Source organism: Ambystoma mexicanum, chromosome 11 (assembly GCF_040938575.1).
Source record: "Ambystoma mexicanum isolate Mex_15411 chromosome 11, UKY_AmexF1_1, whole genome shotgun sequence".
NCBI classification, from domain to species: domain Eukaryota; kingdom Metazoa; phylum Chordata; class Amphibia; order Caudata; family Ambystomatidae; genus Ambystoma; species Ambystoma mexicanum.
In genome coordinates this window covers 1023736167-1023761246 of record NC_090934.1, presented here as the reverse complement: position 1 = coordinate 1023761246, position 25080 = coordinate 1023736167, and the positions used below count along the sequence as shown (strand labels likewise).

The window sequence follows — 25080 nt, the reverse complement described above, 5'->3', positions numbered from 1 at the left end:
AATAACCTTGTGGGGTTTTTACGCGGGTCCCCGAACCGCGTAATAAGGCACACGGGAGCCGGGGATTCGTGTGACTCTTTATTTCTCATCCCAACAAGAACTGCCCTTTCCTGTCCCGCCCCCTCCCTAGCCCAACGTCACTTCCCTACCCGGGAACTGAGACCGCAACGGCGGTCTGCCCACACAACGATGTGGGCGGGCTGCATAGCCCTGCTTAACGATCCGACATCTCCCCCCTTTTTAAACAACCACATGTCTCTTTGTACCTTACTCCATTTCTTCCATGAGTCTCTGGGGCTTGAAGCGACTTCTCTGAGGGCGACCTCTGCTGCCCGGTGTGTGCTCATCCTGACCCTGGGGTGGTGACCTGTCCTCACCTTCTGAGGACTCACTCTCCTCCACGTTATACCTGTCAAGGGCGATGTCATCTTCGCTGTCAGCTTCTTGATGCAAGGTATTATCCGTGTAGCACCTCTTGGGTTTGAAATACGATATGTTTCTTGTAACGGAGGACTGGTCGGTCCTCTGGGCCGTGATCATTGTACCTTTCTTTTGCGTGACCGTCAGCGGTTCCGGTGCAAACGTGGCGTCCTCCTTGCGCTGTTTCGGTTGCCGTAGCCACACTTGGTCTCCCAGTTCCACATTCGACTCCTGTGCTTTTCTTTTGTGATCCGCCGTGTCCTTCATTTTGGCTTTGGCGGTGTCATCCTTGTTTCTGGCCTCTGTTTCCAGGGGCGTGGCTTCGGCTGCGCGTGCATCCTCTGGCAGTCGTGTCTGTACTGGCCTGGGGAACATCAGGTCAGCGGGGCAGACGCCCGTTGTGCTGTGGGGAGTGTGGCGATAGTCCCTGAGAAACTGATACAGTGCTTGTTCAAAAGGTTTGTGGAGGATGGTCGCTATTTGCAGAGTTCTCTTGATGTTGGCCATGAACCTCTCAACCATTCCATTGGCCTGAGGCCATCACGGGGTTATCTTCCTATGGTGGAAGCCCATATACTTCGCGAAGTTTTCGAAGTCTGTGCTCATGAATGGCGCTCCGTTATCAGATTTGATGATCCTGGGTATTCCATATGTGGACAGCATGCGATCTAGTGCCGGGATGACGCTAGTTGCTGCTGTGCTATCCACGATCTGTGCGTCCGGGAATTGTGAGTGTTCATCTATTAGCACTAACACATATGTGCCATTTCTTAGGGGTCCAAAGAAGTCCACCGCCAGTTCTTCCCATACCTTTTTCGGTAGTGGCGACATGTGGAGTGGGTTTGGGTGCGGGGGCGGTGCTACCTGTGCGCACGTTGTGCATTGACCTATGATTTCCTCAACCATCGAGTCCAGTTTGGGGAACCACACTTTTTCCCTCAGTAGTCTCTTGGTGGCCACCACTCCCCGGTGGCTTTCGTGTGCTACTTGGATCGTTCTGGTGCGTAGCGATTTCGGGAGGAGTACTTTGCACCCTTTGAGTATTACTTGATCGTCGACGATGGAAAGTTCGTCCCGGACATGGTCTATTAGTTTGACGTCTGCTCGGACCTCTTCCGACTCGTGCTGCGCCTGTTGACGCATGTGCGCCCTTCTGTCTGCTTGTATGCAGTGTCGCACGATGCGTAGAGCCGGATCTTGTTCCGAGTGTGCAATAATGTCTGCCCAACTGACTGGTAGTGGTTGTAGGTGATGCACTACGTAATTGAGATATTCGTCAGCGATGGATGGGTGTGTGTGGCCGGGCTAGTCGGGTGACGTGATAGATAGTCCGCGGGATTGTCTTCTTTTCCCGGCCTGTGCTTGATAACGAATTTGTAATCCTGCAGTCTTAGGCCCCATCTGGCTATTCTGGGCGGCATCCGTGATTTGGGGTCTCCATATATTGTGATCAGTGCCTGGTGGTCGGTAATGATGGTGAACTCCTTGCCATATACGAACAGATGAAAATACTCGCATGCCCATACCACCGCTAGGCTCTCCTTTTCCGCTTGGGAGTAGGCTTGTTCTGTCGGGGTTAAGCTCCTGCTGGCGTATGCGACCACGAATATGTTTGTCGGTTCCAGCGGGTCAACTTGCGTTAGTATGGCGCCCAGACGCACGGGGCTGGCGTCCACTATCACTTCGGTGTGTCTTTTGGCGTCGTAGTACGCCATGTCCTCTGCTTTGGAGATGGCATCACGGATCGCCTCGAATGCCTTTTGACAGTCCGTGGACCAGGTGTATGGTTGATCCTTGCGCGTTAGGAGGCGCAGCGGGTTACTGATGGTTGCGTAGTCCTTTAGGTATCTGGAGCAGTAGCTGGCCAGTCCTAAGAAAGATCGAAGTTCCGTCGTGTTCGTTGGGGGTGTAGCTGAGTTGAGTGCCGCCACTTTCTCCGGGTCTGGTCGCATCCCTTTGTCGGAGAATATGTGGCCGAAAAATCGTAGGGAGCCTTTCCCGAACTCGCATTTGGTTTTGTTGAGCGTTAGTCCTGCCTCTTGCAGTGCAGCGCACACTCTGTGGAGAGCAGTGTCGTGCTCTTCCTGTGTCTTTCCAAATACGAGGACGTCGTCGGAGTAGTTTAGGCAGTTGGGCACGTGCCTGATGACTCTGTGTATTTCCTCCTGGAATATTTTTGCGGCGGAGGATATCCCGAAGCTAAGTCTCTTATATTGAAATAAACCCAGGTGTGTAACGAATGTCGTGATGTACCTGGATTCGGGCTCGATCTCTATCTGATGATAGCCTTTGTTGAGGTCCAGTTTCGAGAAGACCTGGGCCCCGTGGAGCAGGTGTATCATGTCCGTGATTCTGGGCACCTGGTGTCTTTCCCTTTCGATGGCCACATTGGCCCTCCTCATGTCGACACACAGGCGAATGGTTCCGTCCGGTGATTTCTTGGGGACGGGGACGATGGGGGACACCCATGGAGTGGGTCCTGAGACAGGTTCAATAACGTTGAGTTTAATCAGTTTGTCCAGCTCCTCCTCGACCTGGTGTTGTATATTTATCGGAATGCCCCTGTAGTGTTGGGCTACGGGCGGTATCTTCGGGTTTATGTGCAACTGTACCTTGCGGTGCTTTAGTTTTCCTAGGCCTTTGAATAGGTTGGGGAATGTTTGCTCGATGGCATCCGGTCTGGCAAAGTATTTATGGGCCATTGACTGATATAGGATATGCACCAAACCCATCTCAACGGCAGTCTTGAAACTGAGAATGAACCCGCTATTGGCTTCCGTCTTCAAGATGTGAAACGTGATTTTTGCGGCGTGCGATTTGTGCATGCACCATGCTGATATGATTCCTTTGCATGGCAGCGGGGTCGCGGCACCGTAGGGGTATATGTCCACTGTCGCCTTTCGGATTTTTGGGGGGCTGGGGAGCGAGTTGTACGCCTGTTCACTTATTATATTAACAGTTGCCCCCGTGTCTATGAGGAATTCTAACGGTGTGTTGTTTACTTGAAGCTGGAGCGTTGGGCTGTGCTGGGTGGCTGTGGCGTTGTTGAGAGCCCACACATACCCTTTTTTCCGCTGATCATCCTCTGATGATTGGGATTCACTGCCTGATGGGATCTCATCTCGATGTACCGGACGAACCGTCTTCTTTGCGATCGCCTCGCTCCGTCCGGGGGCCTTCTGTCGTCTCTGGTGTATGCGCTCCTTCGTGGTTTTTCTTCTCTCCTGGGTCCCGGCTGGTCTTCCTCACCTCTGCCTGCAGGTGGGCTGTGTCGCGAGCTTCTCCTTCTCTCCAGGTGTCTCGTTTTGCTGGGTCCCTGCCCCGGTGGATTTTTGCATACGGCTCTGTAGTGGTCCATTCCGCCACATGCGGCGCACTTTTGTCCAAGTGCAGGGCAGTCTCCCGCGTGCGGATACTCGAAACCGCATCTGTAGCACGTGGCGTCCGTTCCTTTCCCACTCTGTGAGGGGGCCGTGTATAGTTTATTGATGGACTCAGCGGTCGGTGGCGGGTGTTGGATGGTGACCTTGCCTAGACTGTCGAGTTGCGACTCCACTGCTGCTTCCATCCTGGCAAGTGCAAGGATTTCCTCCAGGGACCTTTGTTTCTGGAGAAGCTGTTTCCTGAATGGCTGTGAGATGCAGCCTGCTATGACTTGAGATCTTAACGCCTCATCATTAGAGTACTTATGGAACTCACAGTACTTTAGCTTGATGCGTAGGCGCATCACGAAATTGTCGAGGGATTCCCCTTTCTCCTGTCGCGTGGTGTGAAAGACGTGGCGCTCGTAGTCAATGTTTGTATGGGGCGTGAAGTATTCTGATAATTTTCCATGTAGTTCCGCATAGGTGACGGTGTCTACGTTCATCAGTTCGCCTGCGATGTCCCTGACAGCGGGGCCTACTGTCACGAAGAGGGTGTTTTTCAGCATTGCGTTGTCTATCAGCCCTATTGCCCCCGTGTAGAATTTGAAATCCCTGAGCCATATGACCCATCTGGGTCCTAGGTTAGAAGTGTCTCTCACATCAAATGGGCCCGGTAGTGGTAGGTTATGGGCAGCCGTACCTGAAGTCGGTGCCTGTTGATTGCCATCGTTCGCTGCTCCCGAACCATCTGACGAGGAGGCTACGGGGCTTGCTGGGCCTGACATGGTCGCTGTGACGGTAGCGCCGTGTGGCAATGTGCCGCCTCTTTTCTGGCTGTAGCTTGCCCTTGTGATCCTCACGGGCTGGTGCGTGCCGGCGGTGCCTTGTGGCGATGAGCAGCCTCTTTGCCGGCTCTGGCGTGGCTGGTGCGTGTGCTGGCCTTGTTGGTATTGTGTTTAAATTTTTTTTTTTCTTTTTTTTTCTTGAGGCCCACCTCTGGGCTTCCCGCCGATCGCGTGTTGAAGTGGGGGAGGGGGGGCGGGACCCTGGCGACTTGCCTCCGGGCCCGCGTGTGCTTTTGCAGGCGCCTCCGCACCCGCTCCCTCGCGGCTCCTAATGCTGCGGCCGCCCGTGACTGTGGCCTCTCAGCTGGCAATGGGAGGTGCGCCGATGCGCCACGCCGCTCGACTGCGGACCTCCGCGGTACTTCTATGGCGTTGCGCCGATGCGCCTCACCCGCTCTCCTGCGGGTTCGTGAGGTACGAGTGGGTACGTGTACCCCTCGTCGCCAGTTGTGGGGTTTTTACGCGGGTCCCCGAACCGCGTAATAAGGCACACGGGAGCCGGGGATTCGTGCGACTCTTTATTTCTCATCCCAACAAGAACTGCCCTTTCCTGTCCCGCCCCCTCCCTAGCCCAACGTCACTTCCCTACCCGGGAACTGAGACCGCAACGGCGGTCTGCCCACACAACGATGTGGGCGGGCTGCATAGCCCTGCTTAACGATCCGACAAACCTAATCTTTATTCATGTGAAAATGTACCATTAGCATGCTTTTATCAATGAAAGGACAAATACGATGCACTTTCTTGGATAGGATTGTCAATGCAGCACACAAAAAGATATTGCAGTTCTGTAAGTGCTAAGAAACAGCACCTGGGAGTTCGTAGCACTAGATAAACACATGACTATAACTAAAGCTACGGTGGCATGTATAAACATGCATTGGGCCTTGACAACGTCACCCATCTTGTTTTACCCTTTTCATTCCCTTCAATGCCATCTTTAATTTTTAATCAAAATCCATTTTGAAAAAAATCCAAATCTAATACAAACGAATGTGAAGTGCTCGCTTGTGCTTGTGATCCAGTTAAAATGTGATGGAACAGACGCCCCGTCGAGATTCACTTATTATTGCACTAATACCACCCAGCTGCCAGGGTAGCTCAGCAGGTTGAGAGACCGTTGCTGAGATGTTATATATTCAAAACTGGTTGTTAATCATATGACTTTTTGCAATTCCGTATTTAAATAAACAAGTGCTATACAATGTGGTTGCGCGAAGGTGGGGGTGTTTCTGCCCCTGTAATGAAAATCAAAAGTTGGCACCCATGAACCCCCAGTTTGATTTCCTAATAACTGCTGTCAGCACAACAGAAGCATTTATTTGTGATTAACCAGTTTGACAAGCACATAACATCTTTGTCAGTCAGTCAAACAAGTTTATTCGGATGTGAAAATCCATCAAACATAAAAACAAAATTACATACATCCAAAAGATTTCATAATGCATAAACAATTCCTTAAAAACATGTGCAAAAAAAGCCATATCAGACATTCTTAAAACGGGCACAGTAGGGCAATATTAATAGGTATTACAAAACCACTAATCCAAGGTTTAGGTCACTGTAAAAACAATTCTTCCAACTTTCCACCCTTTCATTAAGAGCCTCAATCTTCCTGGAGCCTCATCAGCCCCTTTCTAAAGTACAGTGCTCTCTTCAAAAAGGAGAGCAGGGCCCAAGCAGTAAAAACAGGGTCTGCACTCAAGAGGAAGGCGAGTGCTACTTTATATGGGCGGATCTCTGTCTTCTTTAGGGCCGGTATCAGAGTAACTCTACGTATCCCTACATAACCAATGCAGAATAAAAATACGTGAGCCAAGTCTTCATGCTGATGTCCACACACCGGGCTACCGGCGGAGTGTGAGAACCCTTTCCAGTTGGGTGTGTCCCCTTCAAAAGGAGGAAGTCAAACCTTGCCCTGGTTATTAACCGTCAATCTTTTTTGTAGGAACTCCAGGTTAAATATGGTTGAATCATCGAAGGCCTACTGATCATAGTGTGAAATTGGCCGGATTTATTGCCATACTCTAAGATTATTCTTTTCCTCACAACAGCCTCACTCAACACAGATTAATAGCTGATCCCCTCAGCCTTAGTTACTAGTACAGCTGGCGGGAAAAGAGCACTGAGGTGTGCCTCCCCGAGGGCTCTGGAAATGCAGACAAACCATGGAATTCTTTGCCACCCCGCCCTGCCCAACACAGACCGAATGATGAAGTGACATAGAGGACCCAAAATAAAGTCGGGGACTGCGCCCATTGGTCCTCCCAGAACTCCATTCCCAGTTCTCTTTGGATTGATATGCATGCCACGGAGTTCGGGAGCCCCAACAATCTCCTGATGAATTTATTCTACTTAATTTGGATTTCATCAGCCCTCTGAAAACCCCAAAGAGCAGCACCATACATTGTAACTGCCAAAGTTTGGGCAACATAGATCTTAGAGATCACTTCCAGAGGCTGACCCTTACGCCTTGACATGAAGCGAAAAATGCCCCCTATTTGCTGACTCGTTTTGGCTGATTGTTTGGCCAGATGGGCCTTACTTGTTAATGCTTCCAACAAGCTTATCCCCAAGTAGGCAAAAACCTTAACACGGGGTATAACTTCTCCAGCACAGAGCATCGGTCTCATTGCCGCTGGCCATTTTCTGCCCACACACGCCATCACTGCCGATTTTCTGGTGTTGATTTCTAGCCCCAATTCACTCATAAAGGTTGTGTAAGCGTTAATCAGGGACTGTAGTGCTCTCGGGGTTCGGGCCAGCAAAACTGTATCATCAGCATATGCTAAAACTGGAAAAGCCCACCCCCCTGCCCCCCAGGACTAGAAAGTCAGCCAGGATGTTAATGAGGTCCAATGAAAGGCCATTAATGTATAGACAGAAACAAATAGGGGCCAACACACAACCCTGCCGCACACCACACCCAACCCTGAAGCAGGCCGTGCAGTGTCCTCCCGGACCACTATGCACGCACGCCTCATTATCTGTGTGTATGTCTACCAGCACCCTTAAGATGTCCCCTGGGCAGCCCAAGGACCCAAGCACGGCCCAGAGCTTTGCCCTGTACACCTTATCAAAGGCCGTGCTCAGGTCCATAAATGTTAGGTACACTGCCTCACCCCTACAAAAAAACCGAGTTGGCCACTAGGAGATATAGATTGAGACTCTGCTCCATCATACCAACTCCAGGGCGGAACCCAAACTGGATGTCCGAGATAACCGATGGTTCAGCCAACCACGTTTCAATGCGTGCTAACAAGATTCTCGCAAAGATTTTAAAGGAGGAATTGGTCTATAGGCACTGGGGCTAGCCTTATCCCCCTTTTGAAAATTGGGAAAATGATAGCCCTTTTCCATGAAGGGGGATATTTTCCAGATTGCATACATGCATTAAACACCACCGTTAATAGTGGAGCCCACATGTCCACGGGATCCTGGAACATGTCCGAAGGGATCATATCCGGGCCCCGTGCCCTATTATGAGCTAGAAGGTTGATGGCCTTTTCATCCTCCTCCACTTACAATTTTAAACAAGACCATCTAAATCTACACAATCCTCAGCATTAACTGCCCCAAACAGGCTCCCAAAATGTTTCAACCAAGCCCCTTCCTCCACGTGGGTCCCACTACTCAGATTTGACCAACACCCATCCGGACCACCCTTCACAAACTCCCAAAATGCCTTCTGGTCCCTTCTATTGGCAGCGTCCAAAAAGCCCTCCCAGGCCACTCCTTCAACTTCCTGTTTTCTTCTCTTTAACTCTAACTTGTAAAGAGTTCTGGCCTGGTTTATAGCGCTTCTACTGGATGTTGGGTCCTTAAGTATCAACAGCAGGGCTCTCTTCGCCCCTTTACAGGCCTCATCAAACTACCCCTTCTGCGGTACTCTCCCCTTAACCTTAAGTGCTATCGTAAATTTATTAGTAAGAGCAGCCACCAATTCCACAAATTTATCAACAATTGCGCCCGAGGGTAAGCTGTCCCCCAGTATATCCACCAAAAGGGATTCATTCTCCGTAATTGATTTATAATGTAATTCCTCCTCTAGAATGGTCCCCCGTTTGATTCTTCTAGAACCAATGGTTACACCCTTCCTTGGACAGGGTGCAATGACCGTGGAGACCCCCACCCCCAACAAGCCCTTGAGTGACAAATGAATGGGATGGTGATCGCTATGTACATCAGGGATCACCTCAAAACTTACTGTATGTTCCCACAGGCTCACAGAATTACAAAAACAGTCGATTGTTGAGGAGCCCAAATGGTTGTTGAAGGTCACCTCACCTGGAATATCCGGGGCTAGGCGACCATTAACAGTGCGTAAACCCCATTCCATCAGCCATGAGGTCATTTGCAGGCCCTTAGTGCAAACTCTCTCATCACTCATACAGGGAACCGGGATATTCACAGACAAATCCTCCAAGGGGTCTAGTGCATCATTAACTACTCCCATTTCCATTTTAATGTTAAAATCGCCACCCCAAATATACAGTTCAGTTTGATATCTTCCTTTGGACAATAAGTCCTCTATGAACTCATTAACTTTTACTAATCTGTTCACCTCCGAAATATGTGGACTGTTATAAAAGTTTATAATGCAGATCGATTCCCCCTTTGTTGTAGATAGAAGAACCACCTGCAGAAAATCCATACCAGTATCAATCACCTTGATCCTACAATCTAATGAGGATTTTATCAAAATGCACAAACCCCCAAAACATCTACCCCTCTGTTTTTTCTTAGCCGGAATTCCAAAGGAGATATAACCATCTAGTTGCGGGGTGTCCATTACCCAAGTTTCCTGTAAAAGAACCACTTTGTTGGCTTGAAGTATCTCAACCACGGGCCCCAAATTCAGCTTCCTTATTGAGCCTGCAATATTCCATGAAAGCAGATGGAACTCCATGGTCTTGCTTGCCCAAGGGCTGCAGGTTGGGGTGAGAACTATCGGCTGCTCTCCCATACTTGTCACCAGGGTTTCCCGACACCCTGGGGCATCCAGCTGTCAATCTAGATCCTGACAGGAAGTTAAGATCTCAAATTCATTAGCCAGAACCAAAGAACCTGAAGGGTCCTTTTCCATGTCAGTAGTAAACCCTCTCTTTTTGGGGATCCTACTCCAGCCACCTACCGATTCACAGTTCGATGCCGAAAGGACTGGAATATTTCCCTTCCACACACAACCCCCCCAGACCCTACTACCAAGAGACTTACCACACGCCACCTGCCCCCTTCCTTCATATAAAAGTAGTCCAGAGGGAGAAGCTTACTTAAAAGTCTGTTACCATTTGGCTTGCGGCCGCGTGCTAGGTTGGTACTTAAAAGATAATTTGCCATCGTTGAGTCTGAAAAGGTCACCACTACACAGTCACCCGGCAAATTCTTAGGCCTGCTACCAACCCAGCCCACTCTTCTAGCCATGCTGATGATGGCAGGATCTATTTTAGGCCCCATCAAATTAGAGTTGAGCCAGTGTGACACCTTATTAATTAGAGAGAGGGCTGATTCAAAACTGCCCTTGGGTAACCCAGGCAAACCAGTAATGATTCCCCACATACGGAACCGCTTCAAGCGGTAAATTTAAAATTGACTGATCCCCTTGCTCTTGTGGAGAAGCTGTCTTCTCAATGTCGGTGTACCGTATGGGCCCACTCTCCACTATTTTGGCAGCTAACCCTTCTTCCACTCCCACTGCAACGGCAACAGATGGTTGCCTACTCTGCTCTTCAACATCCAAGTTACATCTAGAGGAGTGTCCACCCTTTAATGACACACACAAAGCACAGGAGCCCGCAACAGCCACCCCTTCCGCCCCACTTTTAGCCAAGTCAGACAGTTGCAGGGAGATTGCTCTGATGGAGTCATCCATGATTGCTAGGGTATTAAGAACCCCCTCCTTCAGCCCCCGTAGGGATTTCAAGATCAATTGGAGGGGTTCTAACTTGTCAGCAAGTAGGGTTTCCAGCCACACTTTATCCCCCTCACATGCTGTTGAGGAGTCCAAGGCCAAACTGTCATGGTCCTCATAAATTGGGCTAGTCGCCCTCGGGATGCCCAGCATGGGTGGCATGGGGAGATCCTGCACCTGCCCCCCGTCTATCCCCAGTTCCTCTATAGCCCCTACCCCATCCCCAGCCCTCAACTCAGAGAGCAGAGTTCCAGGGCCATCAACCCCAATGTTTCCTTTGTTATGACCCTCTAACATTCATGGAGCTAACAATCTTATTGGCCATTACATCCATGTATGAATCAAGGGATCTTTGAGAAGCAACGGTTACAGGTTTTGGGGGTGGTGTACCACCTTTGGAAGTTTTAACGTTTTATTTTTTTTTTGCCCCCTTCCCTGAACACCCCACTCCCCCTGAGGCCCCATCATCCCCGGCTTTTCTTTTCCCCATAGTGCAGGTTTTGGTAAACCTGATTAACTTATGAATCTAAGTAAGCCTATAAAAGCCGGAATAAACAGCAGAATATAAAGGTTTTACCACTCGATTCAGACAGATGGCAATTGAGGATAGAACAATAAAGCATGAGGTTGAACTATAAATAATACCTATCCACAATATTCAATGTATAGCTCTTAACTGGCAACAACTAAAAACACCTTAAGAAGCACCTAGTGGCCCCGCACAAGACAATTATAAAACAGTACAAATCACAAATAGCAATGTTTAAAAGCTGGCCAAAACCAGGAAGTAAAAATAAGATTAAATAAAAAACATATAAGCAAGTTAAGAAGTTGTGGGGTATGGAAATCAGTATCTGCAAAACCCCCCTCGAGTCCCCCCAGTGTCAATTAAACAGCAACTCCACAGCAGATGAAGGACGCAGAGGGCAGGGAACGCCCGGCAGCTTAAGGAGCTGCCTGAGTCCGACTCTCCCACCCCGCCCTCAGTGAGTTCAGTGTGAGAGTAAATGCCTCGGGAGATTGCTGGCAGTACCTGACAATCCTTGAATTGCACGCGGTCCGCACCTTCTCGACACGCTGATCCGGTTCCAGTCCCAATAAGTCCAAAAATCCACTGAAAATGCGCTCGATGCCTGCAGACTGCTGCCTCTGTCCGCCGGAACGCGAAGGACACCAAGGACTCTTACGGACTCCGCGCGCTCTGCGTAGCAGAGTCCTTATGAGTCCTTGGGCACCTCCTCCAACACGTAGCAGCAGTTCCTGGAAAAAGTTAACCCCTTCAGACCACAGGGGAAGCAGTATCACCAGGACGCCAAGGACTCTGCGGGACTCCGCGCGATCCCCGTAGCAGAGTCCTTATGAGTCCTTGGGCACCTCCTCCAACACATAGCAGCACTTCCTGGAAAAAGTTAACCCCTTCAGACCACAGGGGAAGCATCACCAGGACACCAAGGACTCTGCGGGACTCCACGCGCTCCACGTAGCGGAGTCCTTATGAGTCCTTGGGCACCTCCTCCAACACGTAGCAGCACTTCCTGGAAAATGTTAACCCCTTCAGACCACAGGGGAAGCAGAATCACCAGGACGCCAAGGACTCTGCGGGACAACACGCGCTCCACGTAGCAGAGTCCTTATGAGTCCTTGGGCACCTCCTCCAACACGTAGCAGCACATCCTGGAAAAAGATAACCCCTTCAGACCACAGGGGAAGCAGAATCACCAGGATGCCAAGGACTCTGTGGGACACCGCGCGCTCCGCGTAGCAGAGTCCTTATGAGTCCTTGGGCACCTCCTCCAACACGTAGCAGCACTTCCTGGAAAAAAGTTAACCCCTTCAGACCACAGGGGAAGCAGACTCACCAGGACGCCAAGGCTTCTGCGGTACTCCGCGCACTCTGCGTAGCAGAGTCCTTATGAGTCCTTGGGCACCTCCTCCAACACGTAGCAGCACTTCCTGGAAAAATGTAACCCCTTCAGACCACAGGGGAAGCAGAATCACCAGGACGCCAAGGACTCTGTGGGACAACACACGCTCCACGTAGCAGAGTCCTTATGAGTCCTTGGGCACCTCCTCCAACACGTAGCAGCACTTCCTGGAAAAAGATAACCCCTTCAGACCACAGGGGAAGCAGAATCACCAGGATGCCAAGGACTCTGCGGGACACTGCGTGCTCCGAATAGCAGAGTCCTTATGAGTCCTTGGGCACCTCCTCCAACACGTAGCAGCACTTTCTGGAAAAAGTCAACCCCTTCAGACCACAGGGGAAGCAGAATCACCAGGACGCCAAGGACTCTGCGGGACTCCTTTAGAAATATAACTTGTGATATAATACAAAGGCGAACACAAATTACAAAGTATTTGTGGAAAGTCTGACCAAAAACAAAGAAAACGAGCGAATGCAAGCAGCATTTTCCAGTTTGAAAGTTACTTTTGTTTTTCTATGAAAGATAAAATGCACATTTGGAAAACAATAGTGTGCTCAGCATGTAGAATGCCTGCTTTCAACAGTGAGGCCCCCTCCTAGTTATATTCATGGCCCATTGATTCCTGTGGTGTCCCGTTCAGGACACAAGAAAGAAAATGAGCTGAGCGAATAGAAACTGTAAACGCACGAATGATGGCCGGTGAGAGAAGCACAGCACAGATTGGAGCACAGCGCAGATTAGATCACCAAGCTCCCAGCTTCCCTTGGTGAAGGTAGGGCTCTGTAAATCTTGATCAGGGCTGAGTCAGGCCGGATCACGAGATCCGGCCAGACATATGATGCCGGATTTCGGACCCGGCAACATCCGGCCCTGAAGCGCACATGAAGGTGGCTGCAATTCAAGGTGCCGGCCACAAGGATCCAGTGCATAGAAATTGACCAAGTTACCTAAATTGGAAGAGTGTTGATAAGCCAGCCGGGGAGCAGAGTCATTCACGTTAGAAGCTAATCCACCTTAATTCGGAACCGGAGCAATGACCATTAACATTGGCTGTTTCATGGAGCTCACCAGGCCCCGAGCAGTGTTCAGTGCTGGCCTGTTTTGCTGACATTGGATGATGAACTTTAAACCCACTGACATAAAGTGAGGGGGAAGCAGAGATGCACGGGGGAACAAACAACCAGAACAGGTGGGCAGTTTCACAGCAAGGGATTACAAAACACCCTGGGGAGGAAATGGGGGAGCCGATCACTCAGTCTCAGGTTAGGAAGGGAGTGGGGCGTGTGTGGACCCTGGGGTAAAAGAGCTGCCATTAATAGAAGAGGAAGGCATTGAGCTCCTTCCTGAAATGTAGAACCGGGGGACACGTCTGGTGTTGACAGGGACGAGGTTCGAGAGTCTATCGATTGCAGACAGAGATGCCCTGTCTTCTGGATCTTTCCTTCCTGCAAGGGCAGAGTTCAAGTATGCACATGTCCTTACTTCTGGTGGATCGAACACCTGCAGAGATGTTGAGGTTCTTAATGGGCTAGTTTGATGACTTCAGGGCGACAGCCTTGTAGATGATGCAGCAAGATTTGAAGATGATACAGGCTTAAAGCTGCAGTCAGTTCAGTTCGATGAGGGTTGGGGTAATGCAGTCGAATTTGCCTAGTCCTTTGAGTTGTACTGTACGGTTACCAGGATAGTCGCTGGAAGGCCTTCCAACTAGGTATTGCCCTCATCCAGATGGGAGACGACCAATACTTGGATAGAGGATCTGAAGTGGTTTTCTGGATGAATGGCTTTATTTTCAACAGGAGAGAAAGTTGGTACAAGGATGTTTGTGTCTTTTTTCTTATATGCTGTTTGAAGGAGAGGATAATATTGAACTCGAACACAATAGGCTTGGCGCGGGCGACCAGCTGGGGTGTGAAGCCATCAAGGTTTGTAGCAGAGAACCAGGTGTGGATGTCACAGTGTTCTGTGTTGTTGGTCAGCAGTAGGTACTCAGTCTTGGAGGGCTCAAGCATCATATAGGCACTGGACATCCAGGTCTGGGCCTTGCCATTAATCCGCAAGCTCAATTAGCAGTGGTTGCTGTTGTCACTTTACTAACCGGGTTCAAATCTCTTATCTGATGCCTCTAATCCTTCCTTGGCTCCACCACAGAAAGAGGAAAAAGCCCTGGGTCCTGTAAGCAAGAAAGCCTATCTTAACTGCACCTTGCATTTTTGTAGCCTTCGAATGTGGAACGACACAGCTGAGGTTGCCATGGACTTGCTGACAGACGAAACTGCACAGCTTTCTGTCGCAAAATCGAAACATGTGGCAATGCACCTGCTAGAGCCTATAGCGGGGCTCGTAGACAAAGTTGCATGTGGCATGTGCTAGTATCTCAGTTTGAGGCTCCAAGCTTGGCTTAAAAGCATTAAAAATAATACCTGAGGCTCCTCAAGAGGGTCCTGCCCTTTGGTGGCACTCAATTATTCCACTTTATGATGCACAAAGAGTAAAAACAGACACACTCACTACCAAATCTTTGGTGATAAAAGTCAAGACCACATTCAAACCATTCCCTTCCACAAACCAGGTAATGGGCAGAAGAGAGTCTTCCAGGGATCCTGAGGTTTACAGTTCAAATGCAAGGCCAGAGGGTCAGGAGTAAATGAAAATCTGTGGCCCAGAGAGCACAATGATGTAGCGGGAGGTTGAATCGCCAGCTTTTCCAATTCTGCTAATTACACAGCACTCTTGAGTCCTGTCAGTAGTGACGTTGGGATTTCACCTTGCTCTTCACCCCGCTTTTTCCACACACTCCTCACCCAACAACTTCAATCGAATCTCCTCCAATGGTTAGTTAAGCTGCTCTCTAGGAAAAGAATAGATTGGGTTACCCCATTGGAGACTCAGGAAGGCGTCTAGCCCAGGTTCTATATGATGCCCAAGAAAAACAAGGAATTATACACCCCATTCTCGATCTATGGACCCAAAAATCATTTCTCTCAAGGGGAAGTTCAGGAAAGTCCCACTAGCCCAACTCCTCTCAGCGCTTCACCAGGGGAATTGGCTTTGTGCCCTGGGTCTACAGATGCCTGGCTTCACATTCCGATCTAGCTCCCATGACAGAATTATCACAGGTTTACGATGACTACTCATTTCTATTGGTTGGGAGGCTTTTTCTTTGACCTATGTCTTTACCACCGCCATGACAATGGTCACTGCTTTTCCACATCTGCTTGCACCTGGACGATCAGCTAATTTGTGCCAAGACATCGGAAAGTCTATATTCTCCCTCCAGTGGATGCTGGATCTAGTGTGCTTTTTGTAACTCTTGGTGAAAATGAGAACATTTACTGAAACACCTAGCTCTCTCTTGTACATTGCTTCCTGGGGCACACTAACCTAGGCTGAGTATGTCCCACTATGTACATCATTCAGGCTCTAGACACCTCTGGATTGACAATAGTCTGAGCCGGTACCACTCCAGTGTCTCCTTTTATAAGTGTCCGGGTCTCATTGTCTCCTGCATGCTGTCAGTCCCAAATGTGAGGCTCTTTGTGCAGAATACCCGGCTGCACCTTCTTCAATTGAGAAGCGTAGAGCTCGGACGACTCTCAGGACTGGGCTTCCTCTTATCGAATGTCTGACTTGCAGGGTAAGTTTTCTGCAGGTGGAAGAAAAAGGGTTAATCACCGTTTGATGGGATTCCTTCTCCCACCAATCGCCAGTTTCTCCCACGTCCTAGCTTTCTACTTGTCTCGGCGAGCTCTCACCTTAGGCGTATAAATGCTGAGCTCTCCATCTTGCGTCTGGTGCAGGGGTGCGTGGATTCCAGTTACGTCACTGGATGAGTTCAGTGTTGAGGCTCAAGTCTTTTGCGGCCTTAGTTGTGGCACTGGTGCTGGGATGCCGAAGAGCGATGCCGCCGTTACTGCACGAGCGGATGCCTGTAAGTATACTGTAGTCTTTAGGCTTTAAAAGATGGGCTCCTCAATAATGTCCCTTTTCCTTTGTTTCAGGCCTCGGGATGCTGTGGGCGTAGTTTTCCGTTGCCGCTGCACGTGCCGATGCACGTAAGTATAATGTTCGTTGGCCGCTTTTAATGGCACCTCTAATAATGTCCCTTTTCTAGTTTTCAGGTGCCGGGATGCTGCAGGCTTTATATCCGTTGCCACTGCACGTGCCGATGCACGTAAGTATAATGATCGTTGGCCGCTTTTAATGGCACCTCTAATAATGTCCTTTTTTCTAGTTTTTAGGTGCCGGGATGCTGCGGTTGATGCAGCCGCTTCTGCGCGTGCAAAAACTGGTAAGTTAAGATGAATGCGACTGCCTTTACCCAAACCCCTTTTTAATTATGTCCTTTGCCTTTCAGGTGCAGAGAAGCTGCCGAAGAGAAGGCCGCGGTTAGCTCCGTTGCAATCACGGATGGATCAGGTAAGCGGGCGCGGCTGCGAGCGAGTTGCACTTTTCTAACCTTATGTTTATTCTTTGCAGGTTTTGCCGGTGACTGGATTCCGGGATCTGGTAAGTATTGTTCTGTGTCTTTCTTCATCCACAGGTTGCTGCGCGGAAGCTGAAGATGACTCTGGACCTGGAATGCAGGAGCCGACTCGGTGAGCGTCCTGCTGCTGCTGCAGAATAACGCGAAGCACGTGTTTTCCATCGGGCGTGGTTTGAATAGCAGAGAAGTGCTTCCAGTGTGTGTTCTTCCACCGGTTCCACCCAGGTAAGAAAAGAGTTCCTGAATGGAGGGAATAGATCCTCCCAGCCCTGATGGCTGGGGACTTCAACCAGACTGGATTGTTCTGGGTAAATATGCAGCATGGTCTGCCTCAGGTAAGTCCACCCAAGCATTATTACACTGTTTATCAATATGAGCCCGGCGCCTATGGCGCCGGGACTGAAACCCTTCATGAGCCTGGCGCCAAAGGCGCCAGGACACGGTCCAAAGGGCCCCTGTAGGGGTCTGCTGGGTCCGGAGTAGTGGAAGATGGGTCTGCTTCCGAGGGTGCTGGGCCAGTCCTGGCCCCTCGGGAGTAGCGCCCATGACAGTTATGGTCAGCTGTCTTACCAATTTCTTAGAGATCCACAACCCTCGAGACCCCCTACAAGCAGGTTTTCTCTCCTGTCACTCCACTGAAACTGCTCTCATGAATGTGTCCAACTTCACTGCCTCTGCAAGCACTCAAACCTGTCCTCTATCCTGATACTCCTTGACCTGTCTGCTGCCTTTGACACAGTCGATCACGCTGATCTCATTAATACTCTTTCTTCTTGGGATTCATGATCAAGCCCTTAGCCTGGATTGAATCCTAGCTTGCACCGCGCCCATTTCTTTGTCTCCTGGAGCAACAACACCTCTCAACTCACTCCTCTAACTGCTGGTGTTCCACAATGTTCTGTCTTGGGTCCACTCCTCTCTACACTCTACACTTCTGCTCTGGCAGCACTAATCTCCTCCTTTGGGTTCTCGTACAAACCCTTTGTGGGCGACACCCAAATCTTCTCTTTTCCTGAACTCTCCTCTGATCTCTCTATCAACATTTCCAACTGTCTATCTGCCATTAAATATTGGATGGCTTTGCACTCTCTGATGTTAAACTCTACCAAAACAGAGGTACTCTTCTTCCCTGCTAAAAGCTCTGTTTCATCTCTTCCTCTGCCTATTCAGTTCCCACCTGACATTCTCTCGTACTCTTCTTCGGCTAGAAACCTCGGCATCATCTATGATCCTTCTCACACCTTCACTACTTTCATCTCCAAAACTGGAACAGCAGCTCGCCTCAACCTCCTAAATATTAGGAAAATATATCTCGCTGTCCAGATTTTAGGGGAGTGGTATTGAAAGGGTATTAACATTTTTAGACATTGTTTTTCTTGGGCTGGGGGATGCCCAGGCCCTGGAGAGTTCATTCCCAGTTCCCCTGGGCTCGCTTAACTGGGTTCTTCTGTACCTTTCGCCATCCTCCCTGTTTAAGGATGCTTAACAATCTGCCACGAGTACGGTGGAAAGGCAACGGGATGCTGAGTAAGGGAACACGCTACTCACCATGGTGAAAACTGTACACCTAGTCCATAGCCCCCTTTCCTCCATATAGCCCTCCTTGCCATATTTGCTAAAGTATTTGATGATTACAAAAATTCTGCTCTGCACCATATTCTGTCTTGTCTCCTTCCCATGGACGAAAACCCATGATTATTGAATAAAGGGAGCTATGAACTAGGAGTACAGCATTCTTTAAGGTGAGTACCTTGTTCTTTCTCTGCTGCTAGTTTGTTACTATTTTACTTTATATGAAAATATTTTTATATGGAAGTCACATTTGACGAAGGTCTGCTAGTAACAAGGCTGGGTGCGGGGGAGAGAGTAGCATGGGTAATTAAGAGAAGATGTAAGGCGTCCTGGCCAGATAGTTACAGAAGAATCTTGTTTTGGGCAGCAAGGATGGAAACGGTGCGGCCATTTTGGAACGGGAACACATTGATCTAATTAATAGTGGTTGAATGAGCAGAATGGCAGGATGTTTATGACAGTGTATGTGTCAACCCTGCTGCTTGCAACATTCCCTATGCAGAAAAGGCACCCAGGAAGCCACTGAGTGATGCAGTGGGGCGGCCCACACATAATGAAACATTTACTGTGTAAGCATGTAGAATGAGGGACACCAGTTCTATCTCTGGGGCTTATCGACCATGCTCTCATGGTTCTCCAGGATAGTACCTGGAGGTTTCAAACAGTTCTACAATGGATGTGCATTTTATTGTTTATTTATTTATAACATTTGTAGGGTGCACCCTGACTGACTCGGCCCCAGCCCTTTCATTATCATTGACTTGTGTAGGCCATTTTCCACGTGTTATGTCATATTATCCAATATTTATATTGCACATATCACCACCTTAGTCGTCTTACGGCACCTGGCCTTGTCCAAAAGGTGGCATATTGTGAACCTGCCAGAGTGTCGCCCAACCTTAATCCATGGAAAGGAAGTGGAGGTTAGGGGAGGAGGTGATAGGAAAGAGAAAATAGACAATAAACTGACCAAAAACAGAGAGGAAAAACAATTGGGATGAGTGGGGAGTATGATTATGAAAGGAGGCATGCGTGCTTCTCAAATGTGACAAATGTTTGCTAAGCATGAGTGTAGGACTCAGAAGGGTACAGCTCGGATTAGAGCAGAGTTGTATAGTGATGGCAATATCTAGAACCGATGAAGCATGGTAGTAGACGTAGCTACATCGTGAGCGGTTGCATGATGGACTTGAGAGGTGCTCAAGTGGGCCCTAGTAGTGTGAAGACTTCCACCAGAATATTATGCAAGAAAGGGTCCCTATAATCAAGGGAGAGCACTGATTGTGCCAAGCCAGCGGACAGGAGTTCTGGCGCCAAGAGTTGGGCATGTATAGAAGTATGTTTGGTAGGAACATTGGGTAAGTGATAGGGGAGGGGAAGAGGAGACATGATGGACTTGTGTCCAGAAATATTAGGTTTTGTATGCAGAGAGCTAGGTATAATTCACTGTAACTTAATAAAATGACATTCCTAACAAAATAACTCAAGTGATCAACCTAGGAAGAGAATTTAAATCCAAGCAGAACCTTTTAAGCATCTTGCAGGATAAACTCCAACACAACTAGAAACCTAACAGCACCACCTGCCAGGTCTTTTTTTTTTATTCTTTATTGAATGTAGTTGAATAAACAACTTTTTCAATATTCAAACAAATTCAATTATAAATTATGTATAAACAAAAAATCATACAAGGTTAAAGTACATTTTGTTAAAAGTGTAATAAGATTAACAATTAATCCAAATAAGTAAAATAAAACCATAAAATATCTAAATCAGTTAGGAATAATTTGGAAGGGCCTAACTTATGAGAGACTTAACTAAAGGCAGGTTCTAAAATATCAGGTACAGAACTGAAAACATAAATATAATTCAGACTCACAATGCCATTTTGACGTTAATGCATAAAATAAGTCTCATCATTGTTTGACATGACAATCTTTCATAAATTGTAGGTAGGCCCATCACAGGTTAACTTTTCCAATGCTTACAGACAACTGCAGGATTTAATACTCCTCATATGTGTAGCTCTATATCATGGGCGACACACACTTAAGTTTTAACATAATAGCCTCCAAAAAATTATGAGTGGCAATGCGAATGCTTATTGAATTGGTGTATAGTAATATCGACCACCGAGTTTCAGGGGTTAGTTCACTGAAATAGGATGAGATTCAAAGTATTTAATTCGAAGTTCAGTTAGCGCTGGACAAGCAGAGAGGATGTGTTGGAGTGTTTCTTTAACCCCCACAATCTCACAGAAAGTGCAATCATTTTTATTTACCGGCAACAACTTCCTTCTAACCAAAACATCTCGAGTTGGAAAAAGATTAAATCGCAGCCGTAAAATAGTTGATCTTAATTGCGGAGAAGGGGATTGATTTAAGTATGGTGCTAATACTCCACGACTTTTATGTTCAAAGACTAACATTTCAAAGTCTTAGTATGACAAACACCTCATTCTCGTTTGGATCCAGTCAAATCTGAACAGTTTCTCTTTTGTCTTGGTCGGATTACCAATGAGCATTTCCAAAGACAGATCAATTCTCGCCAAAATATTAAATATCCGTGCCATCCACGTTTTGACAAAGTGATGATCCGAGGTCAACATGTAGGAGGATAATAAGGCCAATATAGTATCTGATTTATCATAAATAAGACATTTCCTAAACAAGGCACATAACCTCCAATGGTATTCTGCACTCAAGGACGTCAAACCTAATTCAAGTCTTAGCCAAGGTCCTGGAACACATTGAGGGAGTTGTAATACACCTCGCCAGTATTTTGCCTCTAATTTATGCAAAGTGTCTGGACAGACAATTTTTTTAGTTTCGAGACCATATAATATAGTTGGTACTACTTTTTGCCTCCAATAGGTTATAGCTGGACTGATCGTAAATTTTCCAGATTTATGTCAAATTATTTTTGTATGGGAAATGGCAGATATGATCTTATGGTCCAAGGACCTTGAGTGCGAATCCACAGGCGAAGAACCATCAAATAAAATTCCCAAGTAAAGGTATGTTGGAACTACTTCAACAATCCTACTGTCTATTTTCCACTCAAATGGCCTTCTTTTGGTGGATTTTGGAGCATAAACAACTACTTGTGTTTTGTTTAAATTGATTACCAGCTCATTCGATTCTAAATACTCATGTAGTGCAGACAGTAATTTTTGAAGGCCTATTGGTGTTTTCGAGACCAACACTAAAGCTTTAATAGGGGCGCCACTCATTTTTGGAGAGTCTGAGACCACATGAGAAAAAAGTTGTTTCCCATCTTGTATAAAAAAGTTGCAGATGGCAGAGGCCAGCACACAGCCTTGTTTCAACCCTCGAAAGGTTGGGATTGCCGCAGACAAAAGACCTGAAAAAGTTAGACGAATCATGATGGAAGTAGACGAATGTAGGGCATATATAATGTCACATAGAGTGTTAGGACAATTGGCCAGATGCAGTTTGTTCATCAGTTTGGTTCTAGAAACGGAATCGAAGGCTGTATGGAGATCAACAAAAGCAAAATACATTGGCTGTTTAGATGACTGTGCTTGGGCCTTTAAAGCATTGAGGGTCAGTAAGTTAACGGACGTACCCAATCTGGCTACAAAGCTCGTTTGACAGGGATCTCGCTGCTGGTAGATCTCCGTCCAATGGGAAAAATCCCGTAATACAAGTCGAGCAAAGATCTTCCCGGGAGCATCGAGCAGGGCAATGGGATGACAACTTGCCGGGGATTCCCTGTCACCCTTTTTAAAAATTGGAACAAGCAGCGAAGACTGCCATGATGTTGGAATTTTTTTGGAACATATAATCTGATGGAATAAGTTGTTCAATATTATCGCCCATTCAGATGGATTCTGTTTGAACATGAAATTGCTTAGCCCATCAGGCCCTGCGGCATGTGAGGAAGATGACTTTTTGATACGAATTTCAATTATACTAGGTGAACACTCCAAGTCCCAACAGTTCAATGAGGCAGGTGTGTAGATAAAATTGGCGTATTTAGACTCAGAATATAATTTCAGGAAATGTCCAAGCCACTGCGATTCAGTAACTCCACATAATTGGAGGTTCAATTGAGCTCGAGACGTCGCACTGTTAAGTAGTGACTATATTTGAGCAGAATTTGTATTGCTTGCAGCAGCCAGGAATGCTTCGCCATCCTGCTGATAGAGTGTAGCCCTTCTAAACTGACACCAGTTTCGATATTGACATTTAATTTTCTCTCGGATGCCTTGTCGTGCACCTATAGGCAGTTTACGTGTGGCTCTTAAAGCTTTCCTATAGGTGTGTTTTGCTTGTTGCATGGTTTGGTCATATTGGTGTTTATGTGTGTGAACATTACATGATCTATCAGCATGCACAGAGCCAAAGCTTGGAAGGATATCTACATAAAAGTCCTTCTTTGATAGAAGTAGCCCTTGAGTGGCGAGATTGAGATCATGATCATGTAAGGAGGCAGCACTCCATTTAAAACGTTTTCTCGCAGCATTTACACTGAAGACCTGTTTTGACCATCGTTGTGTCGATAGCATAGGATCATAGTAGCCTTGCCATTCAAAAGTTATCATGTGATGATCACTAACAGATTGTGTTATTATTTCTAATTTAGTGGCCCTATAAAAGAGGCTATCCGAGACAAACACATAGTCAATGTTTGATTGGGACTTTCCTCTTTCCCATGTCACACTCACAGGGATGTCGCCTGAAATAGCACCATTGGCCATATATAAAGTATGGTCTCTTACAAAATTTAACCATCTGGCAGTCTCACGCTTTTGGCAGGTCGTTTTTGGACTAATACAGTTAAGGTTTAAGTCCCCAACCATGAAGGTGGCACCAACATGCTTATCACAAGCTATTAGTTCTAGCATTGTGGTGAGATCTTTGTAAAAGATGTTGTCAGTCAATCCTATAGGGTTTCGATATAAGTTTATTAAAGCCAGTGATTGCACAGAGCTTGTGATTTTAACTAATTGGATAAAATTATTGGGTGAGGCCCATTTAGTAATCCTTAGTCCTTTGCTCGTTTTGACCGCCACCAAAAGGCCAGATGTTGGTCTCCCTCTGATGGCCTTAGAAGCCGGGAGCAAAATGATATCATGGTCATCCCATGTAGGGGTTGTCACAAGCCAGGTTTCCTGCAAGGCCACTATATCGTAATTGCTGATATTAGACGGAGCTGACCATTGCAAATGAGAATGGCCTCTCGTATTCCAAGAGACTAAGGTGTGTTTTTCCTGAGAATACTCGGTTAATGGTTATGCTTGGAGGGTCCAGAGGTGGATTTAGTAGGAAGTTTTGCCGGCCCACAATAAGAACAGAGGCATCCAGCAGAGTCTTGGGGAGCAGACGGTGCAGACAAAGATGGTTCGTACTCTTTACCTGCCAGGTCAGACCGAAAGAAACTGCAGGGCGGTTGCATTGTCATTAATGCTGATTCTGTGTCCAAATAACAACATCATCTATTACCTACTCCTTTCACAGGCGTACTCTTTACCTGCCAGGTCAGACCGAAAGAAACTGCAGGGCCGTTGCATTGTCATTAATGCTGATTCTGTGTCCAAATAACAACATCATCTATTACCTACTCCTTTCACAGGCGTACTCTTTACCTGCCAGGTCAGACCGAAAGAAACTGCAGGGCGGTTGCATTGTCATTAATGCTGATTCTGTGTCCAAATAACAACATCATCTATTACCTACTCCTTTCACAGGCGTACTCTTTACCTGCCAGGTCAGACCGAAAGAAACTGCAGGGCGGTTGCATTGTCATTAATGCTGATTCTGTGTCCAAATAACAACATCATCTATTACCTACTCCTTTCACAGGCGTACTCTTTACCTGCCAGGTCAGACCGAAAGAAACTGCAGGGCCGTTGCATTGTCATTAATGCTGATTCTGTGTCCAAATAACAACATCATCTGTTACCTACTCCTTTCAGGCGGGCACAGGCGTACTCTTTACTCTGCCTGTTTAATTTATTCAACCTCACCACCTGGCTGTAGTTGCTCTCATTTCTTAGTCATATAGATCCAAGGCTTGAGTGGCCATGTTGTGCTGTCCTCAAGCCCAGACACTTTTCTTTCGGGAACCTTGCTTTGTCCCAGGTAGAATCCTATGCTAGTCGTTGTCCTCATTGTATGCATAGCTGCAGTTATTAAGTGTACATGTACCGCACCAACCATAGTCACGGGGTGTGAGTTGATGAAACAGCTGCAGTTAATGTCTGAGATGCACGCTTTGGCCGTATAATAGGTGTAGCTTTCACCCGAAGTGTGAGTTGCAGAAACACTTGTCGTTAATGTTCACATTTTAAACTTTACCATGTAGTTGTAGTTGTTACTCTTAGTGCAAGTGCTCTACACAACCGTGGTTCACTTCCAGATTGTGTGCTTTGCTGATGTAGCTTGAATTGTCATCCTTGCTGCATGCATTGCTGGCAAAGCTACAGTTGACATCCAGCGTCGTACTGGCCCTTTCGGTCTTTCGGCCCGTGGCCGAACGACTTTGGGGTGCCCTGGGGCCGGTTTTCCGGCAGCCACCTCTGGGCCGGTTT

At 47.6% G+C, this 25080-nt stretch overlaps 1 protein-coding gene across 9 annotated transcripts in view; it reads left to right on the top strand.

The window, feature by feature from the left end:
• Nucleotides 1-25080, top strand: part of MEGF11 (multiple EGF like domains 11) — a 2301522-nt gene that overhangs the window by 2082079 nt on the left and 194363 nt on the right. The window lies entirely within an intron of this gene.